The sequence below is a fragment of the Manis javanica genome, chromosome 6 (assembly GCF_040802235.1).
Source record: "Manis javanica isolate MJ-LG chromosome 6, MJ_LKY, whole genome shotgun sequence".
In the NCBI taxonomy this organism is placed as follows: domain Eukaryota; kingdom Metazoa; phylum Chordata; class Mammalia; order Pholidota; family Manidae; genus Manis; species Manis javanica.
This window is the reverse complement of record NC_133161.1, coordinates 89,039,566-89,059,467: the sequence shown is the minus strand read 5'-3', so window position 1 is coordinate 89,059,467 and position 19,902 is coordinate 89,039,566. Positions and strand designations below refer to the sequence as shown.

The 19,902-nt window shown below is 46.8% G+C and overlaps 1 protein-coding gene across 9 annotated transcripts in view; it reads left to right on the top strand.

Annotated features, from left to right (window-relative positions):
- The window catches only part of ATXN7L1 (ataxin 7 like 1), a 221,302-nt gene that overhangs the window by 146,514 nt on the left and 54,886 nt on the right, over positions 1 to 19,902 (top strand). The window contains exon 1 of one of the 9 annotated variants that reach the window (XM_037003600.2): positions 4,087 to 4,543. The exons of 7 other annotated variants lie outside the window; for them this stretch is intronic. The gene's annotated coding sequence lies outside the window, so the exon portion shown is untranslated. Of the gene's footprint in view, positions 1 to 4,086; positions 4,544 to 13,480; positions 13,577 to 19,902 lie in introns of those variants that run through there. One more of the 9 variants, XM_017677245.3, reaches the window with a different exon arrangement.

Genomic DNA, 19,902 nt, shown 5'->3' with positions numbered 1-19,902 from the left:
TCCCAAACATAACTTTTAAAAATACCACATTTGATGGAATCAAAAAAAGAAACCTGAAAATATAAAATAAAATATTGTACTTCAAAGAAATTGATTAATTGAAATGAAATTAATGAGGACATCAAATTTGATATATATTTAACATAAATATATTCACTTTCCAGGTATACCTATTAATGTAGACATATGTCTTTGTGGTGCACAATAAAAGAAACTTCATTTGTTCATTCAAAACATGTATAAAAAACACACAGCAAGGATTCTGTTCTCTGGCTAGGCATTGGCCTACAAAGATAAATCAGACTCAGAACTGGCCCCAAGGAACTTACAGTCCAGATTCCAGTCAACCCACATTTGAAGTCATTTTTACAAATTGTGGTGCAGAATTGTCAAAGGGTGGTTGAAATGAATACTTTCCAGAAAATTCTAGGGTATGTGGCCCCCATATGTGTCACACTGGCCCTATGTCTTTGGTCATCAGTCTACATCACAAAAGATTTACCCGAAAGCCAGTCCCAGGTAGTATCAGGAAGGTGGCTCAGACCCTGTAAATCCATGTAACAAGGGCAAAAGTGAAGAATGTTTAGCTAATCCGCAGGCCCTGACCTGGAAGTGTGCTGGGCAAGGTAGGTAGGAACAAGCCATAGAGTAAAGCCAAGCCTACAGCCACAGCTGCTGGACTTGCTTACCTGGCCTTTCTGTATCTTGACAGCTCAGGCCTCCATCCCTTTTGACCAGCTTTCCACATATCCAGGCCATGTTTTGAAGACCTCACCTTCAGTGAGCTCCCTCCTCTGTATGTGTGCTCTGATGCAGCTCCCTTTGCACCCTATTGCCCTCCAAGGAGTAACTGTGCTGTGCTCACCAGCCTTCCCAAAACCACTACATCCATCAGCAAAGCAGTATTTGTCTGGTCCACCTTTGTGAAACACACTGGTACTAACTACCAGAAAATTCTGCTAATATTCCATAATCTTCTATGAGCCCCCTTTTAGTGATTTACTATTATATAAGTTTGGTGGCCATGCCTCACAGATTTCCAGAAGCTGTGATTTTAAATTTTGCCTACCCTGTCTCCCTTAAATATACCAGTGTTTGTCAAAGTGTGTGTCCTACTTTTTGGTTAAGAAAAACAAATGGTCACTATACTCGGAGGAGTCACAAGTTACGTGGAAATATTCTACTCACTTTGTAATCTTAGAAGCATCTGAGTTTTCCTGCTGAGGCTGTTCTGATTTATCCTGTCCCCATATTCTTGTCAGGCAGCATGGATGCAAATGTCATGTGGTTACTAAAGCAGCCTCAAATAAACCAGAGGTGCCACATGCGCATCTCATCAAACCACAGAGCTTCTCCAGCCCGCAGAAGTGCACAGGTTTGATGAGTCTTCACAACATGTGCTGCTTTTGTGATGTTCAGCATAAAGTCCGCCTGGACACCCAGCTTCTCTGGTCTTTGGTTCCGTTTTGTTGTGTTGTATTTTCAGGGAGAAAGAAGTAGGGAGAGGTAGATTTGTAAGGCAGTGGCAAAACATTCTAGAACTTTCTAATCATTACCTCCTGACCATTGCCCCTCATGCATGCCATGTTTGGAATCTTTGGTCATGGCCTTGAGTGCTTGAGTTCCTGACAGATGTCTCCATTCACCCCTACAAACCCTGAGACTGTCCACATTAACTCACTACCATGTTCCCACAAAGGAAATGCCCCAAACCTGCCATGAACTTGCTCACGTGTGTATCATGTAATAGTAACATCATCCCCATTAAGCTGTGGGTGTGTCCACTTGGCACAGGTAAGCAACATGACGGTGGGACCCTTCATTTGGTCTAATATTTTTGGTGGCCTCTGTTGCGAAAGAACTCAACAGAAACATAGCTTTGAAACACAGTGTCCAAGAGGTTCACCAAGCGCATGCTTCTCCATGCAAGACAGCACACCCTGGAGAGGCAGGCTGCATGATGTACAGCCTGGCAGGCCTGCCAGAACTTTCCAGTCAGGCTTTTTAGACTAGGATCAGGTGAGGAACCAGAGGTTAGCAGGTGTATTAAATAATCAAATGAAAGAAGGAAGGGGCCACACTAGACCGTGGTGGTTGCATTCCATTGAAATAGTAGCTCTGGACAGCCCACGTCCAAAGCTCACACACGGCAGTCTGTGAACTGCTGCAGAAAAACCATGAGGACAAGTTTTGAGAAAATTAACTGAGGTAAAGTGCTTTTATGATAAAATAACTGGCCTTTTTAGTTCTGTCATTATGTGTTCTGGAAACATGAGAGAGACAAGCAAGAAAGCCTGGATTAGGAGTTGGGAGACCTACTGCTGTTTATAATTTGCTCTGTAGCCTTGGGCAAGATTTGTGGCCTTTCCAAAAGCTCAGTTTACTTGTCTGTGAAAACGGAAATAATAGAGCCCACTACTTTTAACATGCTTTCACCACAGCAGCAGAGTCCCGGTTTGTGGAGCTGAGACGAAGGCTTCTCTGAGCTTGTTTTCTTCCGTTGTTAAATGGGGATAATAATACCAGCCTCCCCATCTCGCAGGATGTTTCTGAAGATCAGTAATACAATGTGCACGAAGGACACACAAACCTACAGTTCTAGGTGAGAGGCAGGGCTTGTGAAAGTTCTGGGACTGCTTTCTGGAGTCAGCTGCCCACACAGAAGCCAAGGATCCTTTAAGACTCACCTTGCCCGACCAGCACATTCTCTCCACTCTGTCCCTTCCCCCCTTTCCCTCTCCCCTACCCTCAGCCTGCTTCCTCCCCTGCTCCTTCCTTTGTCTCAGACATGTAAATTGCTTTTGCTCCTCTCTCTTGATCCGTCAGGCACCTGCTGTGTTTCACTCAAGGGGGCTCCAAGTCAATTCCTGGTGAAGCCATTTCTATTTATAGGTTGTAATAAAATGTTGGTTCCTTAGGAGAAAAGGGACAGCCACTGTGTGAGTTCATATGCACCACAGTTGCACTGGTGACCCCCAAAAGCAAAGGAATGACATTTACTCTCCAGAAAAACATGAATCTGGCCCAAGGTTACACTGGTTTTTACAAACAACCTGTTTTACTTTCTCATTACTTTCCTCTAAGCTTCAGGAGTGGGGAAGGGGCAACAGTGTATTCTTCAAATCAGATGACAGAGGTGATAGATTAGATAGATAGATAGATGATTGATAGATAGATAGATAGATAGATAGATAGAGATGGATGGATGATTGGATGGATGGATGGATGGATGGATGGATGGATGGATGGATGGATGGATGGATGGATGGATGGATGGAGGTAGGTAGGTAGGTAGGTAGGTAGAAGGGTGTGGGTGTGAGTCCACTCATCAATTTGAAATTTCTCACTCTTACATCCATACCCTGGTTCTCTTGGAATTCAGTTTTCTCAACTCCTTAGAAAACTCTCAAATTTATCTGGTTTGTTTTCTTGGTCCTAAAGTGAGGTAGTGTTTGATGTGTTGTGGGAAAGAAATGGAAAACCTTGCTAAATAAGCAATTTAAGCGTCCTTTTTAGTTTATTCTGCCAGATGTAAATATTTTATTCACTGTCACCTGTAAGAAAGCACGGACTCCAGTCCTGATGAAGAAGAAAGCTGGATCCCCCACCCCCACCCCCACCCAGCAACCCTACACTTCAAGGGAAAAGGAAAACCTTTCTCAGGACTAAGTCAGAAATAACCCAGGAACACTGTCCCCTCCATTTGCTTCCTATGTGGCTCAGTGGCCTCACTGCCCAGAGCAGGAAACTTGGAAGTCCCTTTTCTGTGTCTTGAAAACATTGAGCACGCCCCTTTTTCTCCTGTGGGATTTACCAACTTCCAAATTCCAGGGCTTCCCAGTCACCCCCAGATGTGTACCAAGGCCTCAGCATTTGCAAAATCTCTTAAGTCAATCTCTAAGTAAAAGATGTTTCAAGGAAGCACCCAGTTCCTTCTGCTAATAACCACAGTTTGTCATGTGACATCTGCCCCACCCCACCCCCCACTGATTCTCTCCGAAAACCCCCCACTCAACCCACCAATAAACTAGGTTGACGTCTGTCCTTTATCTGCCAACATCAACATTTCCTTCAAGGTGGTAATCTCTTGCTTTTGTTATTTAAGTTCTATTTTATCTCGATTGTTACCCAATTGCTTTGGGGCTTGCAGAAAGTTAACAAAAACACGGCGCACGGGGCAGGCGTTTCGCTTTCTCTGCTTGTTGTTCTTGGCACCGAGTCAGTTTTGTGAACTTCTGGTGTCCAACTGGTAGGACCTGAAACTCTGTGTTTAACAAGTGCCTGTAGTCAAAACAGTTGGCGTGTGCAAGCTCGGATCGCTGGTCCTCACTGCAGCTGGGCAGCCGTCGGGTCCTGGACCGCGCACAACACCGAATCACGTTGTTCTGTTTCGGGGTCGGGCTTTTGTTGTTGTTTCGTTGTCGGGGCTTTTTTTCTTTTTTTGTGATGGCATCCGGGCTAATGTGGAGCGCTTCAGGTTCCAAAGTACGGCATGTTTACAGTCGTCGTAGAATCAGATTAAGTTGGCAGCCTGAGCCTCTCTGTAAGTGGTTTTAGTTTACATTTCTTCTTCTAGCAGGCTATTTTGCATAATTTTGCTTATCCTGGGTTATTTATAGACTTTTTTGAAGAATCGGGGATGCCTGAGAGTTTTCTAACTGTGGAAAGTGAAATCCGCTTCTGCAGTTAGAGAAACGGCAGTGCGTATACAACAGAGAAGTTATTTTAGCTCTTGAAAATTCATTTCTCTGCGAGGGCATTTGATAACATTCCGGAGCAAACGCTCCAGCCAGCGGTATCCGATACCCCGATAATTGTTTTAGGACGTGTTGTTTTCCCTTGCTCGGTAACGAACGGAGTAAAATGAAAGTAATGATGCCATTTCCTCTGGGGAGGGTGATGCAGTGATTGGGTATTGTTTCAAACGGCCAAAATGGGTTTGCAGTGTTGTTTTGTCCAGCCCGCTGGAGGAGGGTAAGCTGGCGTCCCCGCCTGCCAGAAGCCGGCTGGCAGGACTGGCGGCTAGCCCGGGGGAGAAGCAGGCAAAGGACGGCCAGGAAAGTTAGTGGATTTTAAGGCTTGTCCCCATCTGAATGACAGTGATACTCGGGTGTTTGTAACATTAAAAAAAAATAACTGCAAGATGGCATGCCAGCTGTAGCATTATCTGAATTTCTGGCCTGTTGTGACCTTTGGGGGTCCTGTGCGTGTATGAATGAGAACTGGCTGGGCACGTTACAGATCACTAAGCCAGAAGGAGCGCTCTATGAAAGGGTTTACCATATTTACTCCAACAGTTGGCTAAAAATTGCTCTGCTTTGTCCAGTGAATGGCTCTGTAATTAAATCAGCCCTTGATAGTGTACCTTGAGCACCTCCATCTCAGTGCCTGCTGCTCCTGAAATGTGCGTGGGTAAGTAAGTAGCATGTTCATCAGCATAATGAGTGTGGAGCCCCGAGAACGTTGTAGATGAGACACTTTCTTGTGCCTCAGGTTAACTATTTTAAACCAAACAAACTGAAAAGGAGGGATAAAATGATAAACGTCATTTGTGTCACATTGAAAGGCCTTCTAAGTAGGGAGTCTGCTCTGATCCAGGACCTTGGGTCCCTTACACACAGGTCCAAACCTCCGCACACTCCCATAGTCACTGACTCGCACGCGCAAATGAAAGTGGACAGTTGAAATGGAAATTTACACAGTAGTGAATGTGACTGTTAGGCTAAGGCTTGGAGCACTGCTCTCGTCCTGCAAACAGTGGATTTCTTTTTCTCCACATTCTTTTCATCTGTATGAAAGTGGGTTTTGCTATTGTTTTGTTTTTTGGTCTCCTTTAACCTTGCAGAGAATAATGGTGTGGCTGTCTTTCACGGTCCTTTATGTTGAGCATGTGCCCCAGGCTTTCTCACGGTAGCCCCACTGAGCTGGTGGGCTTTGGTCCTAGTAGAAAGAGGGTGGACATGAGATGGGGCATGGTACACAGTGTAGCTGGGGAGCTAGAACTCAGGCCCGGACATTAGCCATCCGACCTTCACCGCCTGGTTGCGTCATCCAAACTGGGAGATCTGGCTGCACTGCTGATGTTTTGTTCTAATTTGATTCAGAACTGCCCTCGTGGATGGAGCTGGTACAGCATTTGCCTTTTCCTCCTCCTGTCAGGTTGGGATAGGATTTGAGGCCCGCCTTTTGAAAGCCTCAGGTTTGAGGTGCTGGTGGGTCCTGTGCATTTCATCCAGCAGCGATAAGCGGGCTCCCACCCTGCTGTGAAGCAGCCTCCTGGCCAGAGTGAACGGGGAGGCTCGAAGGGAACCTCCAGGCTTTTCAGTTGGAGTGGAAGGGGGATGGCAGTGCATACTGAAAGGTTTCCTGGCCTTCCTGCCCTTGGGCGTTTGCATTTGAATTGACCAAACCCGCCCACTCTGCAATCCTTGGGGAAGTGAAGGCCCTGCCATTTGCCAGCCAGTCAGTTGTGTCTCCCAGAGCAAGTTGCCCCTCCCAGCCCCTCCAGACTTCCCAACACCCTCCCTCTGGCCTCGCTTTGATTACCCTCTCCAGCCAGGGGAGCTCTCACCAACACATCTGCTGTTGGACTGACCATTGATCCCTTGTGTCTGGTTCCCTGGGCAGCAGTGAATGCTGGCGAGTCTGTCTCCTCTCCTGGCCCCCAGAGGAGGTTTCTGCCAGCCCCATACTCGGGAAGCCCAGGCCCTGGCGTAGCCTGGAGAGAAAAGGAGGGCCAAGGCATCCCGCAGAACTTGGAGACTGGGTGGGTCCCTGGCAAAAGACGGCCTTGGCCAGATGGTCTGAGGGGCTTGTCAAGCCTGCAGGGTGTGCCCGTGGCTGCCACACTCTGCCACTAGCCCACTCACCCCAACGTGTCTTGTCTTTTTCTGCAAAAACAGCAATGACATACGGATTTGTCAGAATCCACAAGGGTAAGAGACCAAACAAGAAAGTGAACTGATGAAAAGAGTTGGTTCCTCCCAGGCCTTGGCTTAGAGTCCTGCTGTTTCAGACCGCTGCCTGTGTACCTGCAGACTTGGCAGCCACAGGCCTCCAGGGCGGGCAGGATTTGCCACTCAAAGGTCAGAGTCTGTCCCCACCATGACCTTGCCACCATTTGCCATCCAGGTGGCACACCCCAGGTCAACGAGGAAGGTGCATTTAATCTACAGTTATTTTAGGTGTTGGGAGCCCCTTGTCCTCTGCCCTCCATCCTATACTTTCTCTCCCTTATCTGGTGAACCCAAAGAGGTTTTGGAGAAACCAGTTGTATGCATTCACCAGTGCTGTCATAACAAAAACCACAGACTGAGGGGCTTAAGCAACAGAAACTACTTTTCGCACAGTTGTGGGGGCTGGAAGTTCAAGATTCAGGTGCCAGTGGGGCTTGTTCCTCTTGAGGGCTCTCCCCTTGGCATGAGATGGCTGTCTTCTTGCTGCCCTCTGCAGGGCTGCCCCTCTGTGCAAGCTTGCCCTGGTGCCTCTTCCTCTTAAAGGGACGCCAGTCATTGGATCAGGGCCCCATCCTCACTGACCTCATTAATCACCTCAGAAAGAACTTAACTCTCAATTACAGACACATTCTGAGGTATTGGGGATTGAGACATCAACCTCTGAATTTGGGGGGAACATAATTCAGCCCGTAACACCAAGTGACTAAGCCCAATCTTGCCTCAGCTCCCTTTGATAGCAGCATCAGAGCACCACAATACCCGCCGTGATACCGAGATTCATGTGTGACACGTTCCTGCGTATGAGTGACAGAACCGGCCCCATCTCTCTGCATGCATGACGGTCAAAGGAAACACAATGAGAGAAAGACAAAATAGATTCAAAAGTCATAAGAAGTCCCCAGCAGCTGTAACAGTCTGGGTTAACTTTCATGTGTCTGTGATGATTTCCAGGTGACTGTAGCTACCCACCTATCTTGAGGGAGGCTCTCGTCAGGGCAGGATGAATGGGGGTAGCGTGCACACTGGTGGGCTCCACAAGTCATTTGACAGAAATTACTACCTTCCCTTCTGAGCGTCTTCCAGTGCCTTTCTGGACAAACTCCTTGAAATGTTAATAGAGTCGTTAGCATGATCCACTCAGTGTCTTGCCAACAATTTTATATATGTATTTTTTTTTTAATCTGCCCTCAATGTATATTCCCCCTGAAAACTGGGAAACCACTCCTACATGGACCAGGAGAAGAGAATTTAGCCGTTTTTGCCTCCCATTTCAATTGCTGCTCTCGTCCTGGGGCATGTGGTTGGCCGTGCTGATTTCTCTCACTCCTTCCCCTGCTATGGGACATCTTTGACCCTAACATGCCGGGGGCCAGCAGGTTGTCCACTGACAGCCCTTTGCAAAAATTTCACCCCCAAGATCTTTTCTCAGTAAAGATCATTTCTTCCCTGAGAAGGCAAAGATAAGAACAGGGTTTCTGGGGACCTTCCCTGAGAATATCAGAGTCAAAAGCCTAATGTTCTTAAGAACTGCCATTCGGAACAGAAACCCAAGAATTAGTTGGGGGTCAAACCACAAGGGAGCTCAGAGTAGCCCTCCCAGCCCTTCATCATGTACTGGATTCCTGCTGCAGATGACTCAGGTCTGGTCTCAACAAGGTGACACGCAGGCTGGTGGAAGGATCCATGCAGGCGGTGAAATGAACCGTTCAGCTGCAGCAGACCAGCTGCTCTGCTGACAGACCTGCCTTCTGGCGGCCTGAGTGTGTCTAGGTTCTTCCTTGGCTTAACACAGGTTTCTGCCAATGAAAATGGTACCTTTGAGTTATTTTTAACAGTAATAATCATAATACTGTTCTTTTCTGTTTGCATAGCCTGACTCAACTTTTAAACCACTTTTACATGCCTGATCTCATTGACTCCTGCCTGTAGCCCTGGAGGGGCAGGTATTGTTAACCCCAGAGCATAGAAATTCTGGAAGGAGAGTCAGGATTCAGACTCCAGCTCCTGGACGCCACTGCTCCTTCTGTTGATCTCAGCTGCCTAATTTCTCAGCTGTCTTTGGTTGTCATTAAGGAGATAGTTTGTGATTTGGAAAACCAGGTTTGGTTATTTTTATTATTGTATTTCATATCAGTTGTAAAGGCAACATCTGATTGCTCACTGTGTGTAGTGCACTGCTGTAAGAGCTTTGCACTTCATCTTTACAACCGCTGGTGAGAGGAGGGTTATTGTTAGCCCCATTTGTCAATCACCATGAGGGGAAGATGAAGAAATGTGGGCCAAGTGACACACCTGCCCTGAAAGGCCAAGAATGCTGTTCACACTGTCAGGCCAGGGGATGTATCGAGTTGTGTGCTTGGCCCTGTCCTCTTCTACATTGTAAGTGAGGATTTGGAAGAAGAATGGCATGGGTGGCAGGCTTACCAAGTTTTCAGATGATAGATTTGGGAAGGAGAATGGACACATTAATGGGTTAGGGTTCAGAAAGATCTCAATAGGCTGGAGCGTAGACTGAATTCAATATTTTTGAAGGATGCCTGTGGTTACTTGGCTTGGTAGCAAAATGTGTGAAATAAGACTTAGATGTGATGTGGCTATTAGAAATTAAAAACCTAGATTGGATCTCTAGCTGAATTATAGGAGAATAATGTCCAGAACAGCCAGCCAGGAGCTTTCGGACCCATTTGTAATGTTCTCCCTTCTGAGTTGCAGTTTATGAAGGTCAGTGGGAGCCCGAAAGAACTAAGAGGTCACGAGAACAGTGAAAATGATGTTTACAAGGAATGGCTTAAAAAGACATCCAGGGCTGATTAGCCTGGAGAAAGAGATTTTGAGGGACAAATATTTAGCAAAATGTCCATGGAAGGGGAGTAAGACTGGTTCAAGGTGATCCTCATAGGGCAGAAATGGGATTAATGTGCAGGCATTACAAGCAGCTCAGTGTAGGGGAGACTCCCTGACAGTCCTGGAGCCATGGCTGGTTCATCTGGTGCCTACTGGGAAAGCACCTCTGCCCTGTCTGGCAGTGGAGAGGCCAGCTGGGCAGGCACTTGATTAGGGTGCTGGGAGGCAAAAACAGGGGCTAGCAGGAAATGATAACCTGTGGGCTTTCTTCTTGACTGTTGGGAGTCTGTTATTCTGTCCAACTTGAAGTTCTAAGACATTGGTCCCTTTGGTGGAAATGATGATTCCATCCTGGAATGGTGATCCCTCTGTTGGAAGTGAGGGCTGTATCAAAGATGAGAAGAGCTGTGCCTCAGTGTCCCATCTGTAAATAGCTAGTGCAGAGTGCCTGGTGTGCATTTGTGTGTGTGTGTGTGTGTGTGTGTGTGTGTGTCTAACCGGAACTGGCAGTTTTGGGGAACTGCTTCCTTGGTGTGTGTGTGTGTGTGTGTGTGTGTGTGTGTCTAACCGGAACTGGCAGTTTTGGGGAACTGCTTCCTTGGTGTGTGTGTGTGTGTGTGTGTGTGTGTGTCTAACCGGAACTGGCAGTTTTGGGGAACTGCTTCCTTGGAGTGTCTGTCTGCTGTCTTCCACCTGATGCCTTAATTACCTTGACTTCAAGATTTCCTCCTCTAAATGATTCTGTGAAGGGTTTTGAAGGTAACTTTCAGTTACCCCGATGCTAATTATTCCATATGGTTTGTCCTGGCTCCTACTTTCTGCATGTTTTTTTTAAGTGAGGTGAAAGTCATGTAACAAAATTAACCATCTAAAAGTGAATGATCAGTGGCATTTAATACATTCACAATGGTGTGCAGCTACTACTTTTATCTAGTTCCAAATGTTTCATCACTGTAGAATAAAACCTAGTACCCATTAACAGGTTAACCAATAACATTAACTATTATTTCCCCTTCCTTCTCCTTCCCACCCCTCCACCCCATACCCTGGCAACCACCAGTCTGCTTTCTGTTTCTGTGGATTTGCCTATTTTAAACGTTTCTTATAAATACAATCGTATGTGAGCTTTTGTATCTGGCATCTTTCATTTGCATGATGTTTTCTAGATTCATGTAGCATGTATCAGTGCTCCATTTTTACAGCTGAGTAATATTCCATTATATGGACGTACCACAATTTGTGTTTATCCATTCATCCCTTGATGGACATTTGGGTTTCTACTTTTGGTGGTTGTGACTAGTGCTGCTATGAATGTTTGTATACAAGAATTTGTTTAAGTACCTGTTTTCAGCTCTTTGGGGTATATACCCTAAGAGTAGAATTGCTGGATCCTATGATAATTCTGTTTAATTTTATAAGGAACCACCATACTGTTCCCATAGAGGCCACACCATTTTACATTCCTACACACCATTTTACATTCCTACTCCAGTTTCTCCATATCCTTGCCAGTACTTGTTTTTATGGGCTTTTTTTTTTCTTTTAATTTATATAGCCATTCTAGTGGGTATGAAGTGGTGCCTTCTTGTGGTTTTGATTTGCATTTCCCTAGTGACTAATGATGTTGATCATCTTTTCATATGCTTTTTGGTTACATATACATATATATATATATATGGAGAAATGTCTGTTCAGATCCTTTGCCCATTTTTAAATTGGGTTGAGCCTTCTAAGTACAAAACTTCATTCTGTTTTTGTACTTAGAATGAAGGTCCTAAACTTCTTGCTCATCAGGTACAGTGCATGATATTTTAAGCCTAGGTTTGCTGAGAACCTAGGCTGCCTCCTTGTAACCCAGGCACCCGAGGTGAGGAGAGAGAACAGGAAGAGGCAGGAAAAGTGCTCCAGAAGGACCAGAGGGCTCTGAGTTTGCTGGCCCACAGAAGCTGTTCTCATCTCTGTCCTCGAGGTCATCCTGAAACTCTCAGATACTAGGAAAGCTGTTTATATTTGTCTCTGGAAAGACTCAGGCTCCCAGGCCACCAGGCCTTCCCTTTCATCGGTGTTTCTTCTAAGTATTGCAACATCCAGCAGGCCTCCTCTTGACAGTCCCCTGAGTGGGGGAAGTGTGCCAATGAGCCCTTGACCTGCTGGCCTGGGGTCCAGAGGACAAGGCTCACAGCCTTACCTCAGGAGCAGACTCTCTGGAAAGCTACAAATGACAGAGAAAAGTGGGCTGGGCCTTTCCTCCAGCAGCTGGGTCTGGAGGGTGGCCGTGTGAGCCTCATTCTCACCGGCTCCATCCCGCTGAGGTGGCACTGTAGATCAGTTCCTGCTTTCCCAGCCAGCACAGCCCCCTCCCAGTCAGAAACGTTCCGGGTTTGTCCTTGGTTCTGGGAAGAGACTCTCTGCAAGAGGAAAATAGGAAGCCAAAACCTAGAGGCTCAAAGCCATGTTCTCCTGCATAACCCTCCCATGGGGACTCCCTCTCTCCAGCTTTGGTTGTGTTATTAAGCTGCCGAAGGGATGGTCCCAACCTGAGGCCGACTTACAAAGGCAAGTGGGTGCTCCTAGGGTCTGAGATGATGCCATTCTCCCTAAGAGCCATCTTTCTGAGTCTTAGAACGCTTTTGTCTCTTAAACATCTGTTTTTATTTTTTCCTTATTAAAAGGCAGTACTCCTTCACCAGGGCTAACTTAAGATTTCTCAGGTAATAGCCAGGTTTCACAAAGTAACGTTGGATTGAAACACAGGCGAGATCCTAGTAGAAGACAAAGTTACCTAAAACACACTTTACCACTGGGTTTCTTTTAATGGAGGCAACATTCACATAACAAAATGAATTATTTTAAAGCATACAGCTCAGTGGCACTGAGTCCATTCACAACGCTGTGCAACCATCACCTTTCCCTACTTCCAAAACATTTTCATCACCTCTAAAAGAGACTGTAGAGCCATTAAGCTGTCACTCTCCACTCCCTTCTTCCACCAGTCCTTGGCAGTCACTAATCTGCTTTCTGTCTCTCTGGATTTACCTATTCTAGATGTTTCCTATCACTGGAGTCATATAACATGTGGCCTTTTATAAACCATTGTGTTTTGGGGGCGGGAGAACTCCCTCCCACCCCCCACCCCCCGGCCATCCACTGTCCCTTATTAAGATCAGGAAATAAACTTTCTAAATCCCCAGAATGGATGAAAATTCCCTGCTTGAATTAATAGTTAAAATGTCCCATCCAAGTATTTCTCAGTTTTTATAACAATATCCCTACTCTCTGCGAAGTGCAGGCTCGGTGTTGCCCTGGGCTGTGCCCATTGGTATGACAGGCCCAGAGGGAAGGAGGAGCAGAAAGGCCTGAGGCCCCCGCAGGCTGCCTGCCCAGGCTCAGGCGGACAGCAGCTCCTGGGCAGCCTGAGGGTGGCCTTCATGCTGTGCTGCTGCTGGAAGGCTCCAGCCCTTCCCAAACAGTGACTGCTCCAACCAGCCTCTAAGGAGGCCACTGCCTCTGACCACACCTTGTGTGTGCGGTTCAGCGGTTCAGGAAAACCCAAGTTCATCTGCCAAATTCAGGATACAACCCTGACTGTTCCGGGCTTTTCTTTCTGCCTTTCCCTAATTGCATCTGGGCGTGCTCTCTTAAAGGGGAAGTGGTGCGTTCTGACTGGCCAGGGCCCTCAGCCTGGAGCCAGGAAACGGCTCCCACGAGTCGCGTTGCCCAGCGTGTCACTGGCTCAGCCTCCTTATCCAAACGGCAAGGCTGACTCCCCGGGATGTGTAAGTGTGAGCGCAGGGCACATATGCCACACAGGATGGTGTGGGGCTGGGCCCGGGTCACAGGGGAGAGCCTGGCAGGCGGAGCATGCAGTCAGCCCACGGTCCTTTTAGCAAGTACTTGGCTCAGCCTGTCTAGTGCTCGGGGTGCAGCTGGCATGGCCACACAGGGCTGAGGCATGCAGTGGGGAGAATAGCTGCCCCAGGAGGTCAGGAGTAGGCGGCTGGGCTGGGGACCAGTCTATTTTGGACAGCCCTTCTAGACGCACAAATGATGGGGCCTGGGTAGGAATAGAGTGAAAAATTTTATAGCACACCTCTCAGCACTGGGAAGCCAGCTGTAATGACCTTACCAAATCGTCACCCCCACTTTTCTGCACTTCTGGGTGGCACCAACTCCACTCTTTGCCTCTTTGTCGGCAGTTATGTTTGTCATTTTTATATGTCATTTGTGTTAGGAAATGTTTCAGGTGTCATTTTACTCCATGTATAAAATTGCCTGAGACTAGAAACCTATGTTTTCCCTTTTTTCTTATTTGCGGTGGCCCTCGGTCCAGCATGTGCACACAGCGGGCGCCAGGTAAACGGTGGTGACCTGCCTGCTGGCAGACTGGCAGCTCACTGGGACCCCTGGCAGCATACCTGGCCTGGTTGCTCACTCGAGGCTTGTTTCCCACGTGCCCATGGAGAAATAAAGGGGAAAGCTCACGCACGCTCATGCACACAGTCAGTTACTGCCTCATTGCCCCAGGTGACTGGCCAACCTTAGGGAAATGGACTCTTGCTACATTTTAGACTCCTCTTGGCCCTAGGTTTTTGTTTGTATGGTGGTGGTGGTTGATCCTAAATCATGTAAAAAGCTGTGTTTTCACGGAAATAATCTAGACAGAAGGTCCTAAAAAGGGGGGCTGAGGGAAACAGAAGGAGGCTGGAAGGGGGGAAAGAAGTGTGTGCCTCTCTACGACACATATATTGACAGAGCACAACCACACCCTATTTCAAGACAACTTCCTGTTTGCCACTGCCAACTGCCACTCCACGGAGAACAGAAATGGTTCCGTTATTAGTGGCTGCTGCGGGACCACAACAGCCTGTGGGGTGAGTGGTTCTGAGTGACACTGTGAGCTTAGCAGTGAGTTGAGACTTTGCACCTTCTACTATAGGAGATGTTGGCCCCGCACCCTTGAAATTGGAGGTTGGTACAGATAGAAATCAAGCAGCGGTGGCTTCTCACACAGCTTAGGCGTGTTCCTCAAACAATGTGCTCCCGTAGGATTCCTGTAAATGGAATAGTTTTAACTCAGGGCCAGGGAGAAGGCAGAGACCTGATACTTTGGAAAATTACTGCTGTTATTTTTTAAAAATTGACATGTTCATGTACTAAGGGAATTTATAGTAAATGCCTGCTGTGAGTTGGTGCAGTGCCAGCCACCTATGTGTTATCAATCCTCACAACATTCATTGTGAGTGCCTATTAGGACAAGACCCAGGGATAAAAGAGTGAACGAGACATCCGCCCTCAAGGTGCGACCACAGACAGGACACCTAGATCAGTAAACCAGCAACTACAACATGTGGCATGTGCCAAGGAGGGGTCTCGAGGTGCTATAGGGGCACCTGTCCATTTGTAACCCTATGACGTGGGCACTATTGTTCCCATTTTATAGGTAAAGAAACTGGGGCTCTGGGGGTTAAGTTATTTGCCCAAATCACAGAGCTAATGAGTGACAGAGCTGGGATTTGAGCCCAGATCTCTCTTCCAGAGACAGAAGCGTTTGATCCACATTTCCACTGACTCCCAAAGCTGGTGCAGAGCATGGGAATCACCTTGGGATCTTTTTTAAAAAATACAGATTTGGGGTTCCTGGCCCTGCTGTGCAAGGGCTAGGGGTCCTCTGCTGCACCAGGTGGGCTCTCAGGGCCCTTTCTGTATCTCGTGCACCCAGATCCTCCCTCCATTCCCAAGGCTGGAGCAGGCATGTGACAGTCTAGGGCTTTTTCATGCACTTATCCCAAGACATCTGGGTGAAGGCCACTGATGTTGCCTCATGACAGTATTGGGAAGAGTCATTCCAGCTATTCAGGTATTTTAGACATTGGAAATACCTGTTCATGTATTTTCTCCCCAAAGATATCCTAGCCTCTGCCACCCCCTTTGCCCAGCTTCCAGCTGCCTGTCACAGGTGTCCCTTCCAGAGTGTCCCTTCAGTGTCCCCGGGGTGGGGGTGATGTCACTCTGCCATCTTAAGGTATAATCCAACTGCTTATCCTAAAGATGGAAACCACTAGTTTTCACCTAAGCTGGGGTGGGTCCTAAGTTTAAACTCATTGATTTGTGTACTGCATGTGTTGGCTGTTTGTAGTGGGAGGTCACTCTGGTGGAGAAGTCATGCCATGCAGGTGGAACTCCTTGTCAACCCCTCCACTGCCCTGTTGGCACTGGATACATGGGAACATCTGGGGCAAGGAAAGGCCTGAGGTTATTCAGAGGATTGCCCAGAGTCTTCCAGTGGCAGCCTGCCTCTGAGGGGGAGCCTTCCTCCCCAACTCAGAGTGACCAGGTGGGGGCCAGCGGGACCTGGAGTGTGTCTGCCCACCCTCAGGGAACCTTCTGGCAGTGACAGTGTCTATCTAACCACCATTTTATCCCAGGGCCTGGTACATGGTACATGCCAAGGAAATGCTTTAAAGGATGAATGAATGAACGAACGAATGAAGTTTGACTTGAACACATGTTTTTCTCTCCTTCCTACCTTTATTCTTGTACTTGTGTTCTTCCTTTTACCATCTCTGATTCAGGGTGACTTATTATTTTGTTATTGTTGTTGTTTGTTTGCTTTATCTTTATTCCTGTATGGACTTAAACAGCTTTAACAGAACAGAGCTTATTAAGCAATCCATCTTAACATCCTCCTGTTTTCCTCCTCTATCTATATATTACATATTCAGATATACAATGTATGTTAAGTGTTATATGTTTTTATAAAATACTGATTAGTGTTTATATATTATTTGTGATATTTTTTATTTTCTTGGAGATTTGGGTATACTATCTCACATATACCTTCCCTTTGATTGAATTAACCCTCGTAATGTCATTTTCAACCACTTTGATACAGCTCATTCAGGTTAATGGTGGTATTTTTTTACCATTGTAAACAGTGCTGCTGAGAATATCTTTGGGTGGGGGGAGGTAGATATTTTCCTTGAGGTCTATTTTCCAGACTAAAATTGCCAGATTACCAGATCAAAGGCCGTGAATGCTTTTTAGTTCCTGTTATTATCACCAGATTGCTCTCCAGAGAAATGCCATCCCTTGAAAGTACTCCCAGCAGTGTGTGTGTGCACTTGTTTCCCCACAGGTCTATATTTGCTGCTTTTTTTTTTTCTTTTGTCTAGGTTGGGTATCTAGTGAGGACATCCTGGGGGCTTATGGAAATATTTCAGGGCCCTGGAAAGTCCCTGGGACTCCCCAAATCCTACCCAGAAGTGGCTGATGCCAGAAATGTGCACCTTAATATAAATAACCAACAGAAGGGCAGGTAGGAGAGGGGGTGCTCCCAAGAGGGAAAAATAAGGAGGCCTCCAAGTCATCTAACTGCAGAGTGGTATCCTGGGCCAGCTCTGAAAATGGGAACTGCTTTGTCAAGCTAGTTGGAGAATTGTGTTGCTCAAGTGCAGAGGGAAGAGCACATCCCAGCGGGGTGGCCTGGTAGAAAGGGCATTGGCTCCGGGTCCAGGCAGTCCTGGGCTCTCCTCCCAGCTGCCAAGGTCCAGGTGACCTTGGTCATGTTTCATAATCTTGCTGAGCTTTAGTTTCCCCATCTGTAACCAGGAGGTTAACAGTGTCTACTTTGTGGGTAGATTACATCAACCAGCAAGTGTGCAAGCAGCTTGCACAGTGCCTGTCACATCGTAGGCACTCAAGAAATGCTACTTCGCTTCCTAACTGAATAAATGGGCACAGAGTGACCAGATTACCAAGAACCCAACCCAGAGCCTCAGGGGATTTGAGGACTGAGCAGGAGTGAGCAGCTTAGGCCCCTGGCCCACACTGGCATTTGTCAAAGTGCCCCAAACAGTGCACATTGCCCAGCACTGGGTAAGAGGTAGGGAGGGATACAGAAGACCTAGCAGCAGGTAATTAGTGACAGGCACCCACGCTTTAAGGAGCGCCCCCTGGCACTGAAGCCCTGATATCTTTTAAAGAGGGACTCCAGCTTGAGGAGGGAGTGACCACGCCAGAGACACTCACAAGCACTCCTGGCACAAGAACTGCCTGGCATGGCTCTGCCTACCACTCAGAGCCTGCCTTAGTCACTTGACTTCCCTGTGTCTTCATTTCCTCCCCCGCCAAGGAAGGCTGATTCAATATCCCTCCTCTAACCACTGTGGCACTATATTTAGTGTCTAACTGCAATTGTGGTAAATGAGACCACAAGCTCAGATTCTGGCTCCCACTCCTCCACGGAATAGCCTGTGACTTGGGGCTGGTTTCCCAAATGCAGCTGTAAGCCAGGAAGATACCTGCCGGCCTTACCAAGTGGTCTCAAGGTGCAGCCTGCATGGCTCCCACACGGTGCCCTGTGCCCAGGTCTGTGCTCTTCCCCTCACCATCCCGCTCCTTTTGAAGAAGATTCCCTTGGAATTCAGGCTTGTCCATTATGGAAAGCACCCTGGCTGCAGCTGCTAAAGCAGATAGAATGCATTGATAAAACCAATCCCAGCTCCTAATTTGCTAAGCACCCACCCTCAGAGGTGGGGGCAGAAAGAGACTGAGCTCTTAGTGACCATGGCGCTCAAAGTCTGTGGGGAGGAGGTTGGTCTCTTAAAGGCCGTATTGGAAAATTCCAACCCATTCTTTCTAAAACTGGAACAGGGAGCCACACTGGGTATTGGCGGCCAGCTCGGTCATTCATGAGGTGTCTGTACTGAGGTTTTGCATGCAGGACATTGATGCTGTGAGTATGAAAATATATCCATGAGAAAAGCACAGGGGGGGAAGCAGGTTCCAAATTTTTACTGAAGTTGAATTGCATGAGAACCTGGTGGCTTTTACCCAAGGAGAGTAATGGAGAAGAATTGTGGAGGCCCCAGGGCTCCCCACACCTAATGGAGATTTTCTGTAACTCTGAGAGTCAGTGTCTGCAAGCCCCCTGCTCAGCTGGTCTCTGGATTGTGCCCTAGAGTCATGCCTGGATGGTTAAGGCCTATATGGTGAAGCAGGTCACAGTAGAACAGCCAGCTGCTGAGATCCAGGGTCTAGACTTCCCGTAATGGAAATACAAAAAAGTGACAGGATTTGGTTTTTCATTTCTTTGGTCCTAGGGTCCCCAAGCCCTTTAAAGTTGAGGTTTCAGGCTTTGACATGGGGCTGCTGACTGTTACCTGAAAGCTGTCAAACACCTAAAAGATGTTTCTTTCCTGTCCCTGGGGAAGTCAGGCGCCGTGCTGAAACGCCCATGCACAGTGGAGCCAGGGCTCCAGTGGGCCCTCTCGGCTCTCCCGTTCGCTGCAGTATTTCCGAGATATCAAGGCGATAAAGCACAGAGTTAAGACCACAGGCTCAGAAGACATCCCCAGAACCAATGTTTCCTAGGTCTGTGACCTTGGGCAACACATATCTCTGAACCTCAGTTTCTTCATCCATAAAACAGAGATAATAATAGTATCTCTCCTATGGTATTATAAGAATTAAATGCTACATGGTAAATTGAATGTTTAGTTGAGTGCCTGGCATATAGGAAAGTCTTAATAAATTATGATTACTGTTGGTCAAAGGACAGAAGGGTTGAGATCAGAGATTGCTGATCCAAGAACAATCACTAAGCTGTTATTGAGGTAATGGACACTTAATTCTGAGTAGGTGTTCTGATAGTGAATTTCTGTTTTCACTTCAGTAGGTAAGTGGTACTCATATTCAACATTAGCACAATAGGTTGGTTTGGTCTTTCTGTTCAGAAACACAGTCGGGAAAGAAATGTGTTGCAAGAGCTCTGAACTGTTGCAGCTTTTCACTTTGGAACTATACCTCAGAGAAATAATCCTAAGTCGCTTTTTAAATAAATAGTTAAAAAAAAACAGTAAGTAGATAGTAAGAGAGTGGCTAAATAATGTACAGCATGTCAGGGATTGAATATTACCTAGCCATTTTAAGTGACCAGTATATGGGAATTAGAAATGTATCATTAGATAATGTTAATTGAAAAAGAAGAGTCCAAAATATCAGTTGGTTATTTTTGTTAATGCATCTGTGCACATTAACAAAAAATGAAAAAATGTGGAGGGAAAGGCTCTTTTTCTCTAAAACTGTTTCAGTCTATAAAATG